At 34.2% G+C, this 24,411-nt stretch overlaps 1 protein-coding gene across 4 annotated transcripts in view; it reads left to right on the plus strand.

The window, feature by feature from the left end:
* Nucleotides 1-678: 678 nt before the first annotated feature.
* LOC129941717 (trissin receptor) overlaps nt 679-24,411 on the plus strand; it is a 343,356-nt gene continuing 319,623 nt past the window's right edge. For all 4 annotated transcript variants that reach the window (XM_056050416.1, XM_056050417.1, XM_056050418.1 and 1 more), the window contains exon 1: nt 679-1,510. The gene's annotated coding sequence lies outside the window, so the exon portion shown is untranslated. The remainder of the gene's footprint in view (nt 1,511-24,411) is intronic.

Raw genomic sequence — 24,411 nt, forward strand, 5'->3', positions numbered from 1 at the left:
ATTACAGAAGCTACTGCCAGTTCGTTCTGCTTTCATGCTCTCTTTCTCAATGAATACCTTTTAAAATATCTACATAAATACCTATCTATAAAAATAAGTCATCATCCTAACCAACAACGCCAAGCCAACCTAATGCCTCTCATTTACGATGTACTATACCTACTACTATGTTACCTTCATCGCACCAAAACAAAAATTTCAATTCAAAAATTATTGCGCATACGCTAGAACAGAATGCAATCTCCACCGCCACTGTGCCGCACCGGTAAAATGTCTTGAAAGAACCTCATCTCCATCCCCAAAAAATATTGATACAAAATTTCCCTTCACGGTTCAAGTTCAAAGCTGAAGCTATCCATGTTTTAAATATGCAACAAAAATAGAAACCACGTGGTACTACGACGACGGCACCTAAATTATTCTTTGCGTGTTTAAATAAACAAAATCGAACACATGTTGAATGTCCAGATATTCGAAGGAGGCAATACTCTTCGAATTGCGCATGTTTTCGAAAATTCCCGCCAAAATCGATTCGAACGAGAAAGCAATGTTAACAGAGCTTTAAAGAAATGTTATTAGAGATGTCCTTTTCCATGCAATTTGCTCTGTCGCCACCGCTGGTAAACGAATTCAATCGCAACGCAACCAAACAATTCGAGTTCAGTCTGCAATTGCCATTCGAGTCGTGCGGTTTATCTTTTGTGCGAAATTGTTTTATTCGCGAAAATATTATTAATCCAGTGAAATTTGTGCTTTTTGTTGAAATAAAAAAAAGTAACGGACGAAGGTAAAAACTATTTCGTTCAAGATTTGTGTTTTACGTCAGTGAACTGGAAGTTACATTCCCTGGCGCTGGTGTCGGGACGGGATACCCTTAGTCTTTTTGTGTAGCGTTGTGTTTTGAGTCTTGTCGCATCTTTGTTTTTGCGATACCGACTTCATCGCCCCCAAAAGTGTTAACGGTATATAGTTCAATGTTGTCACACTGACACTTAAAAGGAAGTAGTAGCGTCGGTATTTTACTACCTTTTTTCGGTTCTTTTATTTTGCTGTCATTAAAGTTTTTTCGTGTATGAAGGTTGTTTTCTTTTTGTTTTCGGTGAAAAAGAATTATGGCTTTAGTGCGGTTAAGAGATGGTGGTGTTTCCCTTCTGCCCATCACTAGGGTAGATTATTACATTCCATGAATGTGTCGATGGAGATTTTTTTTAAATTTTCAAGTAAAATCAAATTTTTGGTGAAAAATTGTTTAAGTGCTTTTTGTTCACATTAATAAAAGTGTGAAAAATTTATTGAGGTGGAATATTGTTCGAGTGAAGTGTAAATATTTAAAATTTTACGGTTTTTCTGTGATTTTTTCGTTTTTGTTTGAGTTCGCAAATGAGCTTTAAGGTGTTGATGGAAACTGTGCATTAAAAATTTAAGAATAATTTTGTATTCGGTGGATTTTTGGTTCATATTCGGATCATCAAGGATTAATGAATGCACAAGTGGATTAATAATTTTATTGGTAAGTTCTTTGTTGTTGTGTTTTTTATTGTTATTTTTCATTTTTATTTAAAAAATTATAAGTAACTTTTTAAAGTGATGAATACTTATGTGCATTTTGAAATTATTTGCATTAAGTTTTATAAAATGCAATTTTTTACTGAATTTTGAAAATTTCACGTGAAAAGCGAATAAAAGTTTGGTGTTTTAGAAAAAAATTAAAATGTCATTTTCGAAGTGTATAAAAATATTAAAGGCAAAACCTTCCTTACCTCCTTCAAAAAGTCAATACTAATTATAATTATCGATTTCAATAAATTAACAACTTTGTTTTTAAAATCAGTGAATTCTTGATTGATGATTATGAATTTGTCTTCATTTATTAAAAGATAAGTTGATATTTTTGTGTCAAAACACATTATTTTCATTGTCAGTGTTTTTTTTTTGGCTTGTCAGGAATAAATTTGACATAATTGTGACAAGATGATTGAAATGTCTGTTGGGAATTTTCGATTTTAAGTAGGAATAATTCAATAGCTTGTGTTTATCTTAGTATAGAATTGTTTGTTATTCCTTTGAGATTAAAGATTAAAATAATGTAAGAAAGACTGATTCTTGAAATAATAAGACGGAATTTATTATCATCGATATTATTGTGGGTGGTTATGAATGAATCTGCATTTTTATGATTGATTTGTATTTATTCTTTATATCAAGAAAGATTTTGGTGGATGTGTTTGGAAGGAAATCTTCTTTTGATTCGTTGAATTTTGACATATTTATATTGTCAGATTGTACATTTGGATTTTGGGTGCATATTTTAGCTTGAGTCGTATCCTGTACGAGTGGGTTAAATTCTTCTTCAAATTTTGTACATATTTTTGTTCCGTAGAGAACTAGGGCCGAGTGACTTACAACTCTTAACCATTACTGTGTGTGATTCATGTCTGGGATGGAGAGGACCTGCAGTTTTAAGCACTTTTCATGACAAGAATTGCTTTTGGAGGAACTGTCAATTCCTCACTAGAGTCAGTATCGGTGCAAAACAATTTTTGCATGATAGTCCTACGCCGAGGGTTGTGATGTGCATTTTTTTTTTTTTTTTTAAACTTAGATCTCATTAACAATTTAGTATTTTTTTTTAATTTGTTGTTTCGAAAATGTTTTCTTGTGCCAAATGTTTTCAATGTGGTTTTAAACTCTTTTCTCAAGCGGTTTGAGAGATTTTGTATTCAAAAAAATAATTAACTCGAAGATTAATTATTGGAATATTCCATTTAAACTTCGTATTTTTTAACCAAAGATTTTAAAATTTCAATATTATTTACAATATTGAAACTTTTAAAATAGTAGGTTGTTGAATTTATTTTAATAAATAAAATTATGCTTGGTGTCTAATACAAAAATCAATTTAAACTTTTCCAAAAAATGTTACTGTCGGGGATTCGAATTTAACGTTATAAATTCTCCAACAGATCAAGTTTATGAGAATGTAGTATTTTTAAGACTGAGCTTAAAAAGACTTAATAGTTTTGAAAAGTATAAATATCTTCTAGATATAGTTTCAATTTTTATAGTAACTCACTTAGTTTCAAGAAATTCTTATTAGTCATTATTCTTCATTTGACTCTACACGAGACATTAAAAGACTTTAAAACTTATGCTTTCTTGGCTTTGAAAAATAATACATCTGAACTAGGATTTCAGCTAAGTGCCTAAATTTAAAAACCCGTACCTGTCCTAAACATTATTTTTAAATATTAATTATTCATTCCCAAAACTCAAAAAACTAATTCGTTTTCAGAAAAAAACACTTATTTTGAAACAGTTTTTGTGTTTTATTTGCTGGAAGCTTATTGCATATACATAGCTTAGGTTTACTCTAACAGCAAATAGGAATTTTTCAAACATTTTATGAAAAACTGGAAATATTTAAGATGAGATAAAGATTTGAAAAACTATAACTCATTTTTTTTTGAAGAATTTTTTCATGAACTAGGAATTTGGAAAAATGATTTCTCAAAAGTTTGACATGATAAAGTTATTTTAAAACCAGATTTAGAGTAAAGCAACCAAAAATCTTAGAAAAAATATAATTTAATTGATAGTTATAAGTCCCTGTTGATAAGTGAATCCCATAACACGATAAATTTTAAATATTATTTGCTTTCGAAAAAGAAAATAACTTTTTATTTTCAAAGGATATTTGTTTTGAAAAACAGAACAATTATCATTTGCCACCAATAATCTTAAGGTGCCCAAGACCTAAGAAATGTTTTTGAAACATTTAAGAGACATTTTAGAATTTAGAAACATAGTCAGTTCTGTCAGTGGCTTTGACAGTTGGAATTTAAAGCTAGTTTATTTATTTATTTAAATCAGCATTAAAGCTTTATATACAAGATTGGAAGTTCTTCCATTATTGGTAGATTTTTCGGAAAACATTTTAAGCAATTTTCTCTGAACCGTTTGAACACTCAATTTTTTTTCTGTTAAAAGTTACAGAAAAAAATTTATGAATGACTATATTCGTTGGCAAATTTTCTATCCAAAAGTTGGCTGAATTCCAATTGGATATTGGATGATGTTCATTCGAAATAACATGATCCAATTTTGAATTGGCAGAAAGGATATTGAAAGAACTAGAAAACTTCGAAAATCAAAAGATATAAGAAGTCACCGTTTAACAAACACAGGAACAAGAACTTATTCAAAAAAAAGGTTAAAAAGGTTTGGCCGCATGAAAAATTGTACAAGATAGTCGATATTTTCTGCTTCTCTGATAACTGTCAAGAAAATTGTCTTCCAATGAGTCTACTTAATTAATAGTTTTCTAAAGTCTTCCAACCGCGTTAACAAACGATTTTTTTTAACTTTAAGATAAAAAGGTATTTGGATAAAATCAAAAAACTATTTAAACAGACAATTTCCACTTCACAGAGCTTTTTTGTAGAAGTTCTAGTCTGGACATTTGACTTGTATAATGTATTGCCTGAAAAAACCTGACAAGAATTGGCTGACAAAAGTTCATGAAAAGCTGCTTTAAGCATAAGGATATTAAAATTGTTGTATTCCCTTTAACACAATCAAGAATTGAATAAGCTTTATTAACTTCCCTAGGCATGATGGTTCGTGCGTTGAACTGTCATGCCAGAGGTCTTGGATTCAAATTGACAAATTCTACTAGAGCAATTCTTGTCATGAAAAGTGCTTTCTCAAATAAGGCGTTCGGATTCCCTAACACTAGTACTCGCACAAAAGAATGGTTGAGAGTTGTAAGTCACTAAGCCCTAGTTCTCAACGGACTGTTGAGGCACCCACTTTATTTTTTTATTTTATTAACTTCCCATAGGAAGTTATTGTAATCGGTGCGATTTGTCGAATTGAAAATTTTGACATTTCTCGACGTTTCAAGGTCTCTAGAGTCTAAATAAAAGATTTTCGGAGGAATTTCTTTCCGTACGTTCGGGAAGCTTTTTTCGTCGTCCATATCCCAAGAATCGGTGGAGATATTGACGTCAAATAAATTTTGTTATAAAGATAATAATCCAGAAAGATGCAGAAACGACTCTGAAAAAATTGAGTGGGTGGTTTTCTTACCTTAGCAAATTAAAAAAAAGAAAACATTGTAGTCAACCCAAAATATGTCACGAACCAATAACGCTAGAGTTATGCCCATCATTGAGATGATCTTCAAAAGTTGTCTAGATCTGGTCTATATACCCCAGCGATAGAGAGAAGTAAAGGTAGTTTTCATTCCCAAGGCGGGCAAATGTTCGCATGTCAACCCTAAAGATATAAGACCTATTAGCCTATCATCATTCATTCTCAAAATTCTGGAACGATTGATTGATATCCATGTACGTAATAGCATTGATAAGAGACTACTGATGTCTCAGCATGCTTACTGCAAAGGAAAATCGGCAGAAACAGCCTTGCACACTTTGGTAAGAACTATCGAATACTCCCTTGAGCAAAAGGAATATAGGTGGCCTTCCTGGATATTGAGGGCGCTTTTAACAACGTTGAAACCCTAAACGTCGAATACCCACTCTGTGAGTTGATTAATCTAATACTAAAAAGCAGGATCATCAACTCTAAGATGGGGGATTTTTGTACAACAAGGTCTGTCGGTAAAGGCACTCCGCAAGGTGGTGTTCTGTCCTATCAAATGCTTTTGAAATATCTAGTGTAATAATCTTACTTTCTCCAAATATATGTAAAGATTTGTTCCACTGTTCGGTGAGATGAACCATGAGATCACCAGTGGACCTATTGCTACGAAAGCCATACTGTCGATCATTAAGAAGCTTCCGTTCCTCAAGAAATTTCTTGAGTTGATAATTAATCAGCGTTTCCATGACCTTGGAAAGAAGGGACGTTAGTGCAATCGGTCGGTAGTTAGACGGTGAGGAAGATTCGCCCTTTTTGGGATTAGGCTGGACAAATGCGGTTTTCCATCCGGTCGGAACGAGACCTGAGGAGTAGGACAGATGAAAAAGCTTGCCAGCGATGAAGAACACCTCTTCAGAACAATAGCGGGGATATCATCCGGACCAGCAAATTTATGTATGTTAAGATCTTTTAGGATCTCGCTACAGTACGAGTGTAAAAAAAGATTTGCCCCATAGAATCATTAACTCGATCAAGTACAGGCGAAGTCATAACACTCACTGGCAGCGGTGGATTTGTGGCGAATTGCCTAGCAAAGAGATTTGCTTTCTCTAAGGAGTTAACAAATGGAGTGTCATTCGCAACGAGCGTAGGAACCGAGGAAGAGGAAGAATTCCTCATGTTTTTTACAAACGACTAAAAATTTTGTACTGCCTTTGGTACATTGCAGTATTTTTTGCCGTAATTTTTGGTCATGTAAAAATTTGGTCCGTCAAATATGGGCGTTGCAGGCCTTCCTGGCTTGAACTTATTCCGGTTTTCCTCAGTTGGAACTTACTTTCTTGACCCTAATAACCCTATTCGGGATAAAAGTTCTCATTCCCAGGAGAATCAAACTTGTAATCATATCAGCGCTGGCGTCAACGTCACTATCGAGAAAGCATAGTGACCAGTTAAAAATCCTGAAGTAATTATTGAGACCGTCCCAGTTGGCTTTCTCGTATTAACAAACGGTTCTCTTAGGAGCTCTTTCTTTAACTATAGAGTTTTTACACGAGAAGCTGATATGACACAATGGTCAGATGTACCTAGAGGAGGTAGAAGAATTGTGTAGCCATGAAGAATTGTGTACATTGAAATCGCCCGTAACAACGATTTCAGTGCGAGGATAGGACGAAATGGCCTGTTTAAAGCAGTATAATGTATTTATGATTTTTCCCGCACAGGCTTATAACCTTGCAAATTTAAAGGTTCTAAAGTTATTGGTTTTTAAATTCGAGGGTAGTTGAAAATCGGCTAAGTTTGTGATCAAAACCAACTTTTTCACAATTCAAAAACATAACAAAAATGTATATTATGCCGTTTACTTTGTATAACTATGCTAAAGCTTTCCCTTGGGACAATTGTATTCCTCCATAAATCCCAATGGCAGTTTTAAAAATTTCCATTTTGAATTATGAGCAAACCTTCTGTCTTACCCTTTATTTTTAATTATATGATGTTTGGTCTCAAAATAGTCCTTAAAACAGTTTAACTACAAGAATCTTCATATTTCTTGAAGAAATGTTTCCATTCCGAACAAACGTAATAGCTTTATGTTCTATTTATTAATGTTCGTTATTCAAGAAAAAGAAAAAAAAACTTTTTCTAACTTTCTCAAAAGTCCCCCCTTAAACCATAACAACCAACACCAAACTTTTTAATCAAACCTTTCATCCCTCATTGCTCTTTTGAAATTATCTTCTTCTACTTCTTGTAACTAGAAGTGTGAAAATATAAATTTTGAAAGTTTTCACTTACAAAAATAACCTTAAATGTTTGTACGCGTCTAAAGTGTAGATACTTTTTGAGTAGGTATGTTGAGTTGATTTTGAAGACGTATTACGTCTTTTCTTTTTTTTTATTTTATACTCATCTTCTTAATTCTATGGTCTCACTCAAATTACCACCATCGCCATCATCAAGGGTTCCCTTAATTTTAGCTTGAAGGCTTCATACACTTTCCATTGAAGTGTAATTTTCGTAGAATAAAGTTTGGAAACAATTTCATTCACCAAAGATTCATCATACCCAGTTTCACAGCTTCAGCTTCAGGCAAGGAATCATCGGATCCATCCCTATAAATATTTCTTCCCTTAAGTTTTTTCCGTCATCAAGAAAGGTTGAAATTTATGTATCTTACTATAAATGGTGGGTGAGTACGTTTGTTACTTCTGTTTTTAAATCTTGGCTTATGTTTTAAATTTATATTTTTGTTTCCATGTTGGTTCATAAATTTGGGGTTTATTTAAATTTTAATTTAAAAAAATTAAGTGAACCTATTTCGGTTTGTTTTGTGGCTAAATTTATTATGCTCTGTGTCTGGGTTCTAGTTAGGTTTTATTTATCATTGCACAGAAACAATGTTTAAATTATTTGGAGGTTGTTTGAATGAAAGGTTATTTGTGAAATGAGGAGAAGCGGAAACTGTTTTTTCACAAGGTTTTGGATAGTTAATGGCAAAATGTTATTGAAAAAAGACTGGGAACCGATCCCATCAGTACGAGTCTTTCGATTTGTCTAAAACTTTGTTTTTTAGGTTTTCGTGTTTTGTAAAAAAAAATCTTCAATTGAATTTTTCTAAAAAATAACTAAAAGTTAGCAACAATATTTTACATTTGATAGAATAAGTTTCCCGAGATTTATATTCGAAAACCAATATTTACCAATTTTAGTTGCATTTTTTTAAAACTATTCTTTCTTTTATGTACAGTTGAGTGGCTCAGCAGGTGCATGTTCGTGGCTTCACCATTCGGGCCAGACAACGCCCGAAGGAATGTGTGCTGAGATTTTTGCTGAGTTCAACCATCTTACTCAGCTTGTCAATGAGCCTACTCGTGTATCAGACGTTAATGGCCGAGCAGAAAATACCCTTGACTTGTTTCTCACTTCTGATCCTGATAAGTACACAATCAGTGTTATATCTGCTAATTTCTCGTGTCAAACAAATCCAGTTAAAGAAAGAGCTCCAAAGAGAACCGTTTGGCAGTACGAGAAAGCCAACTGGGACGGTCTCAATAATTTCTTCAGGATCTTTAACTGGTCGCTATGCTTCCTCGGTAGCGAGCGTAGACTTCAGTGCAGATATGATTTCTAGTATGATTCATTTGAAAATGGAAACGTTTATCCCGAATAGGGTTAAATCATGGTTCGATACGAGCAGCAAAGAGGTTATCAAGGAGAAAGAGGTGAGCTTCCGGTGTTTTAAAGCCAACCCAACTGAGGAAAACCGGAAAAAATTACGGCGAAAAATACTGCAATGTCCCAAAGGCAGTGAGAATTGTTGGCCATTTGTAAAAAACATGAGGAATTCTTTCTCTTCCTCGGTTCCTTCACTTGTTGTCAATGACACTCCTTTAGTTAGCTCTATTAATAAAGCCAACTTATTTGCAAGGCAATTCGCCGAAAATTCCACCTTACCAGATTGTGTCATGACTTCCCCAGTTCTTGAACGCGTAAATGATTCTATGGGACCAATCTTTTTTCGTACTCGAACTGTGGCGAGAGTTCTTAAAGATCTCATCATTCATAAATTCGCTGGTCCAGATGGTATCCCCGCTATTATTCTGAAGAGGTGTTCTTCCACGCTAGCAAAACCACTGCGTAAGTGGTCTATCTATCTATCCTATTCTTCTGCGCTCGTTCCGAGTAGTTGGAAAACTGCATTTGTTCAGCCAATTCCAAAAAAAGACGAATCTTCTTCTCCCACAAATTACCGACCGATAGCACTAACGTCCCTTCTTTCTAAGGTCATGGAAACGCTGATTAATAATCAGCTTAAGAAATATCTTGAGGAACGGAAGCTTCTTAATGACCGGCAATACGGCTTTCGTAGCAATAGGTCCACTGGTGATCTCATGGTTCAACTCACCGAACAGTGGAACAGATCTTTACATCGTTTTGGAGAAAGTAAGATTATTGCACTTGATATTTCAAAGGCATTTGATAAAGTCTGGCATCTTGCTCTCTTATCAAAAATGCGTGCTTTCGGTATCGACGAACGATGAAGACCATCGTTGGATTAGAAATTTTCTTTCGAACCGTTCAATACAAGTTGTTTTGGAATGATTAAAGTCTGAAACTCATAAAATAAACGCTGGTGTGCCCCAGGGCTCCGTTTTGTCTCCGACCCTCTTCCTCATTTTTATAAATGATGTCCTGTCTGCTACTTCTTATCCAATACATTGTTTCGCTGACGATAGCACTCTTAACTTTTCATATTCGTTTCCAGACTCACAACCCTCCTCTTCGGATGTGGAACTGCAACGGCAAAATATGATTAGCTCATTAAATTCGTGTGGAATTTAATGCTTCGAAAACGCAATGCTATCTTGCATCGTTAAAGTGAGATAAACCGTCTTTGCCACTATCTATGATTGGCACTTGCATCAACGAAACGGAAAATCTTGACATCCTCGGAATGTGCATCAACAACCACCTTTTGTGGAGCGATCACATGCGCGATGTTGCCAAAAATGCCGCAAGATGTCTAGGTTTTTTGAAACGTTGCAATCTACATAACCTATATACGTCCGAAACTTGAATATAACTCTCATCTCTGGGCTAATGCTCCAGTAACTTTTTTAAGCCTCTTGGACAGTATTCCAAAAAGAGCTTTTAAAATGATTGGTGACATTGACATAATCAACTCGTTTACATCACTCGGACATCGACGCAAGGTTTCTTGCCTCACCCTTTTTTACCGTTATTTTAACGGACTATGATCTAGTGAAATAGACAGTTGCATTCCTCCCCTTAAACAATTTAACCGGAATACCAGCGCTTCTAGGAATGCCCATCAGTTTACTCTTGAGCCCAACTTCGGCCGTACTATGAAGTACAGAGATTCTTTTTTTAGCCGTACTACGCGAATGTGGAACGCCTTGCCACGCTCTATCTTTCCCTGTCATTGCAATGTTCAGAAATTTAAAACCAATGTACACCGACACCTCTTATCCAACCCTTCCCACTTTTCCTAATGCACACACTGTGTCTTTGGCATATTAAAGGTATAAACAACCTTTTTAGTGTTTGCTAAAATTGCGTACTATTTTTTGTAGATTTTATTTTTTATGAAAAAACGGACTGTTGGATTTAAAAAAAAAAAAAAAACTACTGAATTTCGAAAACGATATTTTCTGTGAAATAAAAAAGTTTGAAGTTTTAATTTTTGTAAAGCTATTTGAGTCGAAAGTAATCAAGGTGACTACCTTGTGGGACTCCAGAAATTGCAAGTATCGGACTGGAGACTGAGTTACGGAAAAGGACTCTACGAGTATAAGTTCTATTCGCAAGATAGGAGCTTATCCAGTTTATAAATATAGATGGAAAGCCTAGAGCTCATAGTTTGAGATAAATTATCTTATGGGATATTTTTATCAAAGGCTTTGCTGTAATCAGTGTATACAACATCAACTTCTTTGCCATTCTCAAGGGCTGACAAAACTTTGGATATAAATTCAATTAAGCTGGTCGTAGTGGATCTACCTTTAAAAAAACCATGTTGAGCGGGGGAGAATAAAGGCTTGCAATGGAAATAAACGGAATCATAAACTAAGCTTTCAAAAAGTTTTGGAATGCATGAAAGATAGGTTTGAGTGCAATAACTAAAGTAGTGTGGATCAGGATCATGCATATGTTCAGTATACGATTTGCTAAAGTCATTAGCAAATAGATTTGATATGGTTGTTGGATCAGAGGAGATTATGTTGGAGAAACTCATTGAAGGTGGAAATCCATCAGATTTTCGTTTGACATTCATAAACTTGAAAAATTTCCTTGCATCAGAAAGAAGGTTATTTCCCATTTGGTTAAGGTATTGGTTATAAAGGGATACCCTTAATTCAGAGAAAGAATTAAAGGCGAGAAGATAGTTGTTGTGATCAGTATCAGATTTGGACTGTAAAAAGATCTTCCAAAGCTTGTTACGGACATTTCTTAGGCTACGGAGCTCTCTGTTGTACCAAGGGGGAGCAGAGGTGAAATCTTTTCTACGAGAGAACGGTACTGATTCTTCAATACAGTACGAAAGAATCAAATAAAACCAATTTGTAAGGGACTCAACTGTTAAGTGGAGGGATCTAAATTCAAAGTCGGCTGAGCTAAGGAGATTGTTAAGTTTGGAGAAATCAGCCCTACGAAAATCATAACAGTAATTTTCCATTTCAAAAAAGTTGTCTTCAAATTCAATGGGGAAGGAGAGATTAAGGGGTGGATGATAGCGATCCAAGGTTGAGAGAAGGTGAGGGCTCGGGGAGACAACACAGTTATCGCAATCAGATGAGAATATGAGATCGAGGTGTCTCCCCATAAAGTTTGCTACTCCATTTAGTTAAAAAAGACCACAATCAGACAGACGATCAATGAACAGCGATTCAGATTCAGAAGAGATGTTAGTTGGAAAGAAGGATGTTTGATCATCTGAGGTGGACCAATTGAGATGGGGAAGATTAAAGTCACCTAGAACGATGATTAAATCATTAGGTTGCACTAGTTTAAGCAGATAAGCAATGGCATTAACAGCTTGGTATGCTTTAATTTGTTGGGCTGGTCGAATATAACAACAAAGGACAAAAAGACAAAACTTAGGGAGTGTAACCTTAGCTGATACACCTTCAAATTCGATTGAAGTAGGAATACGGAGTAATGAACTTTCAAAACTACTAGCGATAGCTAAAAGCACACCACGACCGTGTGTATTACTCGCACATTCCACGACATCCATTCGATAGATGGAATAGTCGTTAGTGAAGAGTTCAGTACTAAGGATATCAGGTGTGAGGTTGGTTTCGGTAAGTGCAAAGATGTCATAAGGAAGGTTTTGGGAAATATTAAAGACGGCAGAAGTTTTAGACCTTAACCCTCTTACATTTTGATAGTAAAGGCTAAGACATTTAGGTTTAGTAGTCTTTAGGTTAGGAGCGATAGTATTTCTTCATATCTGCACGGGATTTTTGGATATGAGATAGTCGTTTTGAAGAGATAAACGACGCAAAAGAGGTTAGGTCTTCTCTCACTTTTTGAGGAGAAATTTCAAGGCCATCATGAAATTTCAAGAGTATTTCCAAAAGTGCATCACGTTTGGTAGGGAGGCCTTCTTGGGAAATTAAAACCTTGATGTTTGTATTTGTTTTACCTTCAAAGCAAACAGAATCTGGCAGGGCCGTCTTTACCTTTTGGGGGCCTTGGGCACTGTTCGAAAATGGGACCCCTTTATGATTATATAAAAATGTTATGTTATGTAATAAAGGTATACAGAAAAAATCACATAGCTTTGAATTGATATATATTCTTTTTGTTTTTGAAATAAATATTTTTTTTTTAATTCATTAAAAAGATAATTAGTTATTGCAGCATTTAAAACATAAACATAAACAAAGTAAAAATAAAAACAAAAAAATAAATATTTCATATAAAAATTCAAAATAAAATAAACAAAATTTAATGAAGGGGTCTTTTTTCATTTTCGTGTCGACTAATTTTCAAGTAGTCTTGTAAATACAGGCATTCAGCATGTAGTTCATCTCCATTCATATCTCCGGTGTAAAATCAAGCAAAAGATTTGCAGTTCTGTTTTAAGTCTTCTGAATTCAGATTTTTTAATCGTATACGAACCTAGTCGCTGTTTAAAATGAACGCTTAGTGTGTCGACAATGGGAAGAAGGGTTTCAATTTTAAATCTTTCTTTCCCAGTCAGAATTACTGAGGGTCCAGGGCCGTCAAAAAAAGTATGGCGTGAGCTTCTGCACCTCATCCTTTCAGAAAGGTCCTTATATTCAGAATCCGGGGTTTTTGTCTGGCTGATGAATCAAAGTTATCAAAATTGTCCCTGAGTCCAATTATAAATTCATTTATTGCACTCAGCAAATTTATCTAGGGTAATATTTTGGTTAGGAAGTAAAGTACTTGTTTTATTAATTTTTTGCAATACAGATTTCCAAAGTTCTGTAAGTATGGTAAATTCAAGCTTGGACATTTTTTTGCAAAGACTAAATGCTTCGGCTCTGGTCTCTCGTGCCTGTCCTAAATCGTTCGCTATAGACATCAAAGTTTCTACAATTTCTTGATGACATTTATATAAGGCGCTTAGTGCATCAGCTCGTGCCAACCATCTTGTTTGAGAATGACTTTTTAAAACTTTTTTTGGACCTAAATGAGCAGTCAACACACTCCATTGATGAGAAGATACCGAAAAGAAGTTATACAATTTTTGAACAATGTCAAAGAATTTGGTTGCTTCTAAGACACACCCAGCGGCATGCACCACCAAGTTTAATGAGTGCCCTGCATATGGTACAAAAGTTTCTTACCTACAGACCAGAAAACCTTCCTAACATATTTGCCGCGTTGTCGTAGCTTTGGCCTCTGAAATCTGTTATCAAAATGTCATGATCCTCCAAAAACTTCAGTATGGTTTCCGCTAAATAATCTGATCTTCGTTTATTGGAATAAACTCCAAAAACCTTTCCACAGGCTCGTTTTACGTAGCGAATAATAAATGTTAGTTGATCAATATGAGACTATTGACGCTAATTGAAAAATATTTTGCTATTTTGACTTCTTTTAAAAAAACCTGTCTTCAAAACCTGTCTTCCCGTGAGATGAAAAAATTCATTACAGATATTTGCTGAAAAAACGCATGACCACTTATTGGATTTCCAAAATTGCTTAAATGATCTGCGAGAAACCGGTCAAACTCGATAAGCAACTCAATGCATCCCAAACAATTCCCGTTATTGGGAGATCCGAGTATCTCATTGTCACCGTGAAATGGAAGCCCTCTCGAACTAAAAACTTTACAACACCTACAATCCGAGTTGTTGCAGTTTCATGATTAGGGCCCTGCCCCTGGCTTTTTGATTCATCTTCGGAATTTTTAGAAAATGTGGAGGACGAAATTTTTTCAACTTGGGAAGATGACGACTTATTGCCAAGCAGCTCGCTTTTTTAAATAAAAATAAATGTATACATATTTCTGAATAAACTGACTTATGAAATAAAAATGTGTGTTTGAACATTTTTAATTTCTTTTTTAGAATGAAGTTTGGACACTAGGCATCAAAGCGCAATGAAATTTCTGGATTAATGTATTGATTATTAATTACGTGCAGACGTTTCTCCTGCAATTGAAGTGAAATACGATGTCAGTTTTGGTAATTTTTCAATAATTCTTTCTGTTGTTTAGATTTCTTCCTTTTCTCGGATCCACATATGTACATATAATTTCGCAGAGAATGTGATTTAAATTGTTCAGCAAAGGTTGTTGTTCAGCAAGAAAAGTACGAATTCTGATCATTCATTATGCATCTAAAATTGTATCGAAATATTTTTTTTTATTGGAAATAGACCAATAGAGGTTAAGTAATGTTTCAGTAATGTGGGGGCCCCTGGTGGTTGCGGGGCCCTGGGCCTGGGCCCAGTGGTAAAGAGGGGTCTGGAATCTGGCTTGTCGTGCAGGAAAGATATGTAAAGACGAACATTATTGTAGACTTTCATTAAATGTTAACACAAATAGGCATTTCCACAGAACATTTCATTTTCAACAGTTGAAACATTTTTATTTTTATTTTGAGGCACATCTATGAACAAACATGTTCTTGATTGTTTATTATCTTAATAACAAGAAAATACTTGCGTGATTCATTTTGAAATATCGTTAATAAGGCTAAGAATATCCGTCACGTAATATCCAGTACGTTAGATCAAAGGGTTAAATAAATATTTATTTTTAAATTATGCAGTAATTACATAAATTGTGAATAATAAAAAAATATAAGAAATTAAACAAAAATATTTCAACGATCTTAAATAATATTTAATTATATTGCAGTTTTTAATTTCGTTACGTTACTCTAAACATCTTCGTAACATTTTTTTTCGTTTTCATCGTGTAATTTTAAACATTTCTTTTTATTTGTTTGCAAGTTTGTTTTTGTTGTTTTGGCTGTCACACTTTTTTTTTTGCTCACAAGGTGGATTAAGTAAGCAGTTTAAATTTGTACATGAAAGATAATTACAAAATAATGTATTAAACTTATGATTCACCCCAATCAATTGAAAAATTTTGTTAGATTGAGGCGCAGACTTGATATTAAGTCTTATCAACGAATCCATAGTTTTGATATCAGCTTCATTTACATGAAACATTTTTATTTTTGATTTACTGACAATATCAATTACAACTTGAACTGAAGTAACATCTGTTCCATTGACTACAGCTCGGTCACACAATGATTTAGCAGTTCCACCAGAACCGTCAGCAAGGTCAGTGTCGCTGTACAGCCCGTACAGTTTGTAGTTATATCTTCTCCTCCATTCTCCATCTATGCGTACGGGACCAAAAATCACCCGAAGAATTTTTCTCTCGAAGCATCCTAAGACGCTCTCATCTTTCTTTGATAGGGTCCAGGCCTCAGCGCTATAAATGAGAACCGGGATGATGAGTATCTTATAGATGGCGATTTTACATGCTCGAGAGAGGACTTTACTTCTCATTTGCCTTCTAAGTCCAAAGAAGCAGCTATTTGCAAGAGTTATTCTTCGTTTGATTTCATCGCTGGTGTCGTTGTCTGTATTAATAGCTGTGCCTAGCCTAGGTAGACAAAGTCCTTAACTACCTCAAAGTTATAGCTGTAGATAGATAGATAGATAATTTGGATTTTATTGGATCAACATTTGAATTTAACAATAGATACGTTTTTACATTTAAAAAAAATCATTATGACATGGCATTTGCCGTCTGCCAGATTGACAACTATAATATATTAATTTAATTACAACGATATAACCGTTTTAAATAACATATGTGTTTAAAATAAGGAATTATATGGAAACCAATAAAATTTAAAAATTCAAATAAGATACAGTTAAAGGTTTGTTTAATAAAAAATCTTCGTTAATTATTCTTTCTCTATATCTGAGCGCAATTACACAATATTCATAAAGTCTATTAACGTTCATATGATTCAATTCGTCCAGGACTTGCTCTTCAGATAAAACATCGCTCCCAAGAACGCTTCTTCTGGTTTCTTTCAGAGTTGGGCAACTACCCAAAAAGTGAATGACGTCTTCTCTTTCTCTCATGTTGCAAATGCTGCATTCTAATGGTAGATCAGGTCTGTGAGGCATGAAGTTCAGATTGATAAGTTCGCTGCAAAGTCTGACCATTGTAGCGATAACATTTACCTTATTAGAGTCACGAAAATAGTTTTTCTCTGCCAAATTGTGATTTAATCTACTGTAAACTGATCTGTAGATGGAACTGGAGGTTTCAGCTATATATTCAGCTCTACATTTCTCATCCACCTTCGAGATTACATTGTAGAAGAGAGTCTTGCAACTACCAATGTTTTCCAGGTTTAAATCAAAGCTTAAATTGCATTCTTCAGCAAGTTTTAACCACTCTCTATACCAGCTGTTTCGTTCGTGTATGGCACTGATAGCTACCTTCTTGACTAATCTTAATATAGTGTGGCAAGAGTTTTTCCACCGTTTGATATCTCATACATCCCCAAACTTGTGCGTCATATAAAAGTATGCTCTCCGATACAGCTTCAAATACCTTGTGCTTACTGCTATGCGCAATGTTTCTGTTCATGAAGCATCTTTTCCATGATATGTTAATGGCTGTTTTCGCCTTTTCTAACTTCACAGTTAAATGCTTCTGCATGCTCAAACTTGTCGTAAAAATTACCCCTAGGTATTTGTATTCGGTTACACATTGTAAGGCTTCTCCCTTAAATGACCATTTCTTGTTAGAAGCATTTCTTCCACCACCGTTTTTAAATATCATCACTTTAGACTTTTGCGTATTAACGATTAAGTTCCATAAGCAACAGTAATTATATAACCTGTTTATCATGAGCTGTAACGCTTCCGGCAAATACGCAAACATGACAATATCATCTGCAAATAATAAGGCCTTCATATGTGTTCCTGCGAAATCCACGCCACCAGGAAGATAATCAATCAGGTCATTTATAAAAAGTGAGAACAAAGTGGGGCTCAATGTGCAGCCTTGCCTTACTCCCGATGAGGTCACAAACCAATCTGACAACTCTGCACCATTCCATACAGCCACTCGAGTTCCTCTATAGAGATTCTCTAGCGCACGTCCAAATTTCATCGATAACCCCGCGTTATTGTATCAAATGCCGCTTGAAAGTCGATGAAAAATACATATAATTTCTTTTTTTGAGCGATAAAGCTTTCTGCAAGACTTCGGAGTACAAAAATATTGTCCATTGTAGCCTGCTCTAAAACCTGCTTGAAACTCTTTCAGTATGTTCTGAGACTTAATCCACTTGTTGAGCCTTTTCTGCATCATCGTTGTAAGAATGTTATATGTTGCATTCAAGAAGGAAATGCCCCGATAGTTTGAAGCATCCGAGTATGATCCTTTCTTATGTATTGGGAATATAACAGCTTCTTGAAATTCATTCACTACCAAATTCCCCTCTATGACTTTATTGAACATCGTTAGAAGTCGATCATTAAGTGCAGAAGTGCCTGATTTGTAAAATTCGGCTGGGATACCGTTTGCGCCAGCTGCTTTCCCATCTTTCAGAGTACATAACGCTTGCTCCAATTCTTGTGCAGTAAACTGCGAGTCCAATATTTCATTGGTTATACCAGGTGTTGCATATTGCCAGATAGATGGCATCATTTCTGGGTTGAGGAGTTGCCGAAAGTGTTCAGCTAGCATATTTGCACACAGATGTTTGTGATTGGTTTTTTACCATTTAGCTCCCACTCAAGTTTCCAAAACGTTGATGCATTCTTACAGGAGGCCAACCTGGCCGCTTGTCGTTCCTCATACTCTCGCTTTTTGCTTTTGCACAGTTTTTATATGTCGCATTAGCTTCAATGTATATGTTTCTAAATTGACCTTGGGGTGAGTTTCTGAAATTCCTGAGCCATGCGAATGAAATTCTGCGTGCCTTTTTTTCGTTTCGTGTAGTAAAAAGTGATGAATATAAAAGAAAGTTCTTTACTGGAGGACGACTTAAGCTTGAGTGACGACTGTTAGCTCATAATTGATAAAAACTTAAAAGTATATGGACTTTCGATGTCACAAGACTCAACAGTTAAATGACGTGATGCTCACGTTATGAGATAAGTAAATAAGTTGAGTAAATACATAACAGGTAATAACATCTTTCGATGCTGGACTGATTGCTGAATTTTCATCTTTTTCTAAAAACTGTATCACGTGATTTCTGGCAATAATTTTGAATGAATTCGATGTATTTGTTTGCTTATTAAATATTAATCCTGTAGTAGTAGAATATTTACGTTGAATGTCTGAACTAACAATATGAGAATTTTTGTCCATCAAGTTATACTTTTTCGAAATTTTTCCTGCCAAAACTTGAGCAAATACAGATTTTTCTCGATTACTTTTCAAATAATTTTTTTCGAAGCAAGAATTGGTTTTCTAATACTTCGCATTGCAATAAGCGATTCCGAATTTCTATTTTTCCAGATGGTTCTACTTTCTTTACTTTGTCAATGATTTTATTTTTGTTTGTTACTTTTTGATAATAATCTATAATATTTTGCTTTCCAACGTTGAATATTTTTATTTTTTTTCTTCAATTACTAATTTCTGTTTAGAAATTTGTCTCCTTAAACGTTGTTCTCTGCCTTTTGCAAATTTCAAACTTATTTCTAATTTTGTATGTTTTTTACTTAAACAGTCACTCACAGTTTGATCGTAATTTGACACATTTCTAGCATCAAATGCTGATTTTCGCGATGTTCTTACAAGATCCTCCCGGATCCTCAAAAATTCATTGGAACTTCCGACATCATATTCACCCTTTTCGTTTGAGAAATCGCAGTTTGTATCATCGCAATTTTTCCTACTTTTCTCATTTATTCTAGCACTCATATTATTATTTTCTGGATTTTCATATAAAATTAATTTATTCGCAGTGTTTACACGTCGCTTTCTCAAGCTGTAATTTTGACTGTGAATTGCAATATCAGAATCATTAGCTTTGTGCAAATTATCTTTCGATTTAAGTGTATTAGATTTTATGTGGTCACTTTTGTTATTATTATTTCTTTTTTTCACACTTTCATTCACAGCTTTCATTCTTAAAATTTCACGGTATTTTTTTTCTTTTTCTTTTTGCCTTTTTTCACGCATTTTTTGCCGTTTTATTTCAAGTTTTAAATTTGTGTTTTTATCCATTATTCTACTGTTCTTTAAAAAACTATTACACGATGTGTAGCGGACGAAGGCTGATTCAGAACTCGGCAAGCGTACGATAACTCAGGCCTCAGACCTTCATTTCATAATACATTTTGGTTTTGTGCTGTCGTACAAACTTTGGAATTTAGATCAACAACTTTTTTACTATTGATTATTCGTAACATTACGTTCACAATCATTTATTTAGCTGTTAGATATTATCGATGGGTGTGCCGCTAAAAAAATCACATATTCTATACCAATCACGTTTTTAATTTAAAACTTGAAAATGCCATTATTTATTTTTAAATAGCGGCACATGATCCAATTAAATTTTAATTGATTTATTGATTGATAGAGAATAATTTAAGCCTATAAAATACTACCAGAATCGATCGTTGAGAAAGTTATATAGAGAAAAAGATCAGATTTTAATTAAGTTATTAATTTGTAAAATCGAAGGTACTCTAATTTAATTGCTTTGTACTATTTTTTAAATGGTAGCACACTTTTCTTTCGAGGTTTTTCAATCAGTGTATATTGTTAATAATTATATATTAATGATGTTAAGTTGTTTCAAAGGTTGTTGAAATGTTTTTTTTTTATAAAACTTAATAAACTTGCATCTGGTACGCTTGAAATTTGCAATATTTATTTTTTTTTATTAATTTTAATTAAAAATTTTAATCCAATCAAGTCAAAAGTAGGTTATATAATTGAAATAAGTCATGGTTCGAAAATCTATTTACTTAGAAGGTGCCAATTTCATTTCTAAGGCTTAATATACTGTGGTAGCATGAAAGTTAAAAAGATGGTGGGATGCGACCCACACTGATAACTTCCCATCCCGTCTGTCGATTTGTCTTGCTTAAAAGTTTGTCTATATGTACTCGTATCAATTTTACCAAATTTGCGTACTATTTTTTATAGATTTTTTTTTTTATGAAAAAACGGACTGTTGGTTTTTTATATACAAATTACTGAATATCGAAAACAATACTTTCTGTAAAATAAAATAAGTTTGAAGCCAATATTTTTAATTTTTGAAAAGCTATTTGAGTCGAAATTAAATTTTTACCAAGATTTAGTATTGTTTTTTTTAAGAGTTTTATTTTTTGTAAAAAAACCGTCAATTCGATTTTCTTCAAAATTCTATCGAATGTTGAAAACAATATTTTCTATAAGATAAAATTAGTTTCAAGCCAATATTGTATAGTTTTGAAAAGATATTTGAGTCGAAAATCAATTTTTACCAACTTTTGTTAATTTTTTTGTAGGTATTTAATTTTTTGTACAAAAACTATCAATTCGATTTTTTTCAACATTTTACTATATGTTAACAGCAATATTTTTTGAAAGATAAAAGTAGTTAAAAGCCAATATCTACAATTTTTGAAAAGATATTTGAGTCGAAAATCAATTTTTACCAACTTTTATTAATTTTTTTTTAGGTTTTTATTTTTTGTAAAAAAACTGTCAATTCGATTTTTCTCAAAATTTTACTGAATGTTGAAAACAATATTTCTTGTAAGATAAAATAAGCTTGAAGCCTAAATTTCAAGTTTTTGAAAAGATATTTGAATCGATATTTAATTTTTACGAACTTTGAGTAATGTTTTTTTTAGATTTTTATTTTTTATAAAAAAAACTGTCTATTCGATTTTTCTCAAAATTTTATCAGATTTCAAAAACATTATTCTCCGTTGCTGAAAATTGTTTTGGAGATGAAATCGTATGTTAGTCGTTAAATTTAGGAGGTGACAAATTTTTTTTTCAGTTTTTTTGATTTAGAAAAAAAACCGTTAGATAGATTTTTTTCAAAAAATATACTTCTTTGAGATCACGTTACGGTTTATTATATAAAATTTAATTCAAGTCTCTGGCGTTTTTGGTTCGTAAGATATTTAGGGTTAGCCAAAATTTTCACCTTTTTTTTAAACTGCTATGGTAAAAAAACCACCCACACAATTTTTTTGAGAGCCCTTTCTGCATCTTTCTGCCTTATTATCTGTATAACAAAATTTATTTGAAGTCGGTATCTCTTCTGGTTCTTGAGCTATGGACGACGAAAAAAACGTCGCGAACGTACGGACGTACGGACGTACGAACGTACGTACACACGCACGCACAGACATCTTTCTAAAAATCTTTTATTTCGACTCTAGGGACCTTGAAACGTCGAGAAATGTCAAAATTTTCAATTTGACAAATCGGACCCATTACAATAACTTCCTATGGGAAGTTAATAAATCGACGATTTCACACAGCTGTGATATTTTTTCCAAGACTCTAGTAGTTAAAGATATTGTTGCCCAAATGATGATATTTTTCGTTTTTATATTGCGTTAAAAATTTATTTCATTTATCATAAGATAAAATTATAACAATATCTCTTAGATATTTGAAAAAAAAAAACATAACAGTAATCCAGTAAACATAAAAAATTCTTTAAAATAGGATCATACTCATTTTGAGAGCATTATTATAAACTTAAATTATTATTTTCAGTTCTTGTATCGAATATACATACGTGAGATCATTTGAAATGCGAACTTTCTCTACGGGAGAAGTAATAACAAAAAAAAAGACTTCAAAGCTATACTTGACTCAAAAAATAAAAATTCATTGAAAGGTTTTCATTCTGAAAGACAGTTATGACTCATGTAAAAAGGATCACACTTTGTGCATGCCTCATGAGCCCAACCCTTGCATTCGTGACATTGGACCCATTTTTCACCTCCACAACTTCGGCTAAACCACTCCAAACATACCAAGCATAAGCAATCGTTTTTATCGTCACCTGAACTGTCGCTTTCTGATGTTTTCTTTGGTAGTTTTTTTCCTTCCTTTTGGACTGCCCTCTCGGCCTTTTCATTGCAAACACATTTTTCTTGGCTTTTTGTCGATTTTGGAAATCTAGCTCGATTTCCAATTTTTCGGGCGTGTCTGTAAGGATAGCAGTTTTGCGCTTCTTCCTTCCCCGCCTTGTGTTGAGTCTTGGTCCAGCTTTTGGAAAAGGAAGAACTTCTTGAGGTGAAAAAGGGATTGGTGCCGATGTACTTGGTGACTGCATGGGTTTTGAAGGGTGGAGATTCTAGAATGCAATGAAAAGAGTTACAATATAGGAACTTTTATTTTAATATTGGCTAACTTACATTGACATGACCGGATGTTGATGGTAAATTGGGATCGGCAATCGAACCAGTTTCAAATTCAGCGAGGACCTATAAGGTAATTATTTTTATTTTAATGCTAATGGCTTAGTATTTGGTCTTGTTTTAAACTCACATTAATATCACCAACTGATGATGAAACATTTAGTTGAAGATTTAAATCAGCGTCGTTTTGGTTTTCACTATTGTTTGGCAGTGGGCGATCGGTAACATAAGACGGTGCAAAGTCTACAGATGTAAAAATGCATCTGTTGAATGGACTTATTCCAGTACATTTGAAGCCAACTATTGCATTTCTTTCAGACAGTGGAAAAGCTTCTTTTACAATGCTGGGAATATTGTGGATGGACATGGTCTTTCCAGGATTAGTTCGAATCCAAGCATCTACTGCTGAGTTAATCATTTTTTTAAATGGCCCATATACTGCCCGGTCGAGGGGCTGTAATTTGTGGGTGCAATGAGGCGGAAATGATAGCAGAACGATTCCGTTGCATTTGCAAAAATCAAGACATTTAATGGATAAATGTGACTCATGATTGTCGAGCAAGAGCAAACATTTATTCTCTTGTGTTGGTTTTGCTTGTCTCTTAAAATGCTCGAGAAAAAACAAAAACTCTGCTTCTTGCATCCATCCACTAGCATTACCTGCTCCCATTGATCCCACCGGTCCATCTCTAACCATGTGTTCATGATACCGTTTTAATGGAAATACAAAAAAAGGTGGTGTATGACCTCCTTGTGCATTGATTGCGATGGCAACTGTAACTAATCTTCCACGCTCAGCAGATGTAATAGCACCAACTTGTTTTGTTCCGCGTTTGGCTAACACACGGTTTGGTTTTTGGACTGTTGTAACTCCAGTCTCGTCTACTTTCCATATGTCCCGTGGCTCGAACTTATACCGGTCCATAACCTCCGTAAGCTTGTCAAAAAACTTGTTGACATTAGTCTTATTAAAACTTGTTGCACGAGCTAAACTTGTTGCTTGAGTACTGCGGAGAGACAACATTGGTGTCTTTTTAAAAAGCCGGAAAACCACTCCATGCCAGCTAGCTCATTCTCATGCCACTTAGTTGGGAATCGCTTATTATGTTTTACTGCCATTTGGTACGAAAGGCGCCTAACCTCTTTTGGTGCAAGGCCATAGAACAAATTGGATGAAGAAATAAGGTAATTCTCGAGTTCATTTTCCTCCTCTACAGAAAACACCCGTTTTGCACTGCGATAGCCAACTTTGTCAGAGGGATTACCCCTTGAAATTTTTTGTATGTACCGGGCAAGAGTTACATGGTAGAGAGCGAACTGTTTTGCGGCGGCCCTTACACTCTTGTTCTTCTTTAGAACTTTCTCAGCGGCCTGTTTATAAACAAACGAGGCAATCATTCCCCTATTAGTTCTTCT

The sequence above is a fragment of the Eupeodes corollae genome, chromosome 1 (genome assembly GCF_945859685.1).
Source record: "Eupeodes corollae chromosome 1, idEupCoro1.1, whole genome shotgun sequence".
NCBI lineage: Eukaryota > Metazoa > Arthropoda > Insecta > Diptera > Syrphidae > Eupeodes > Eupeodes corollae.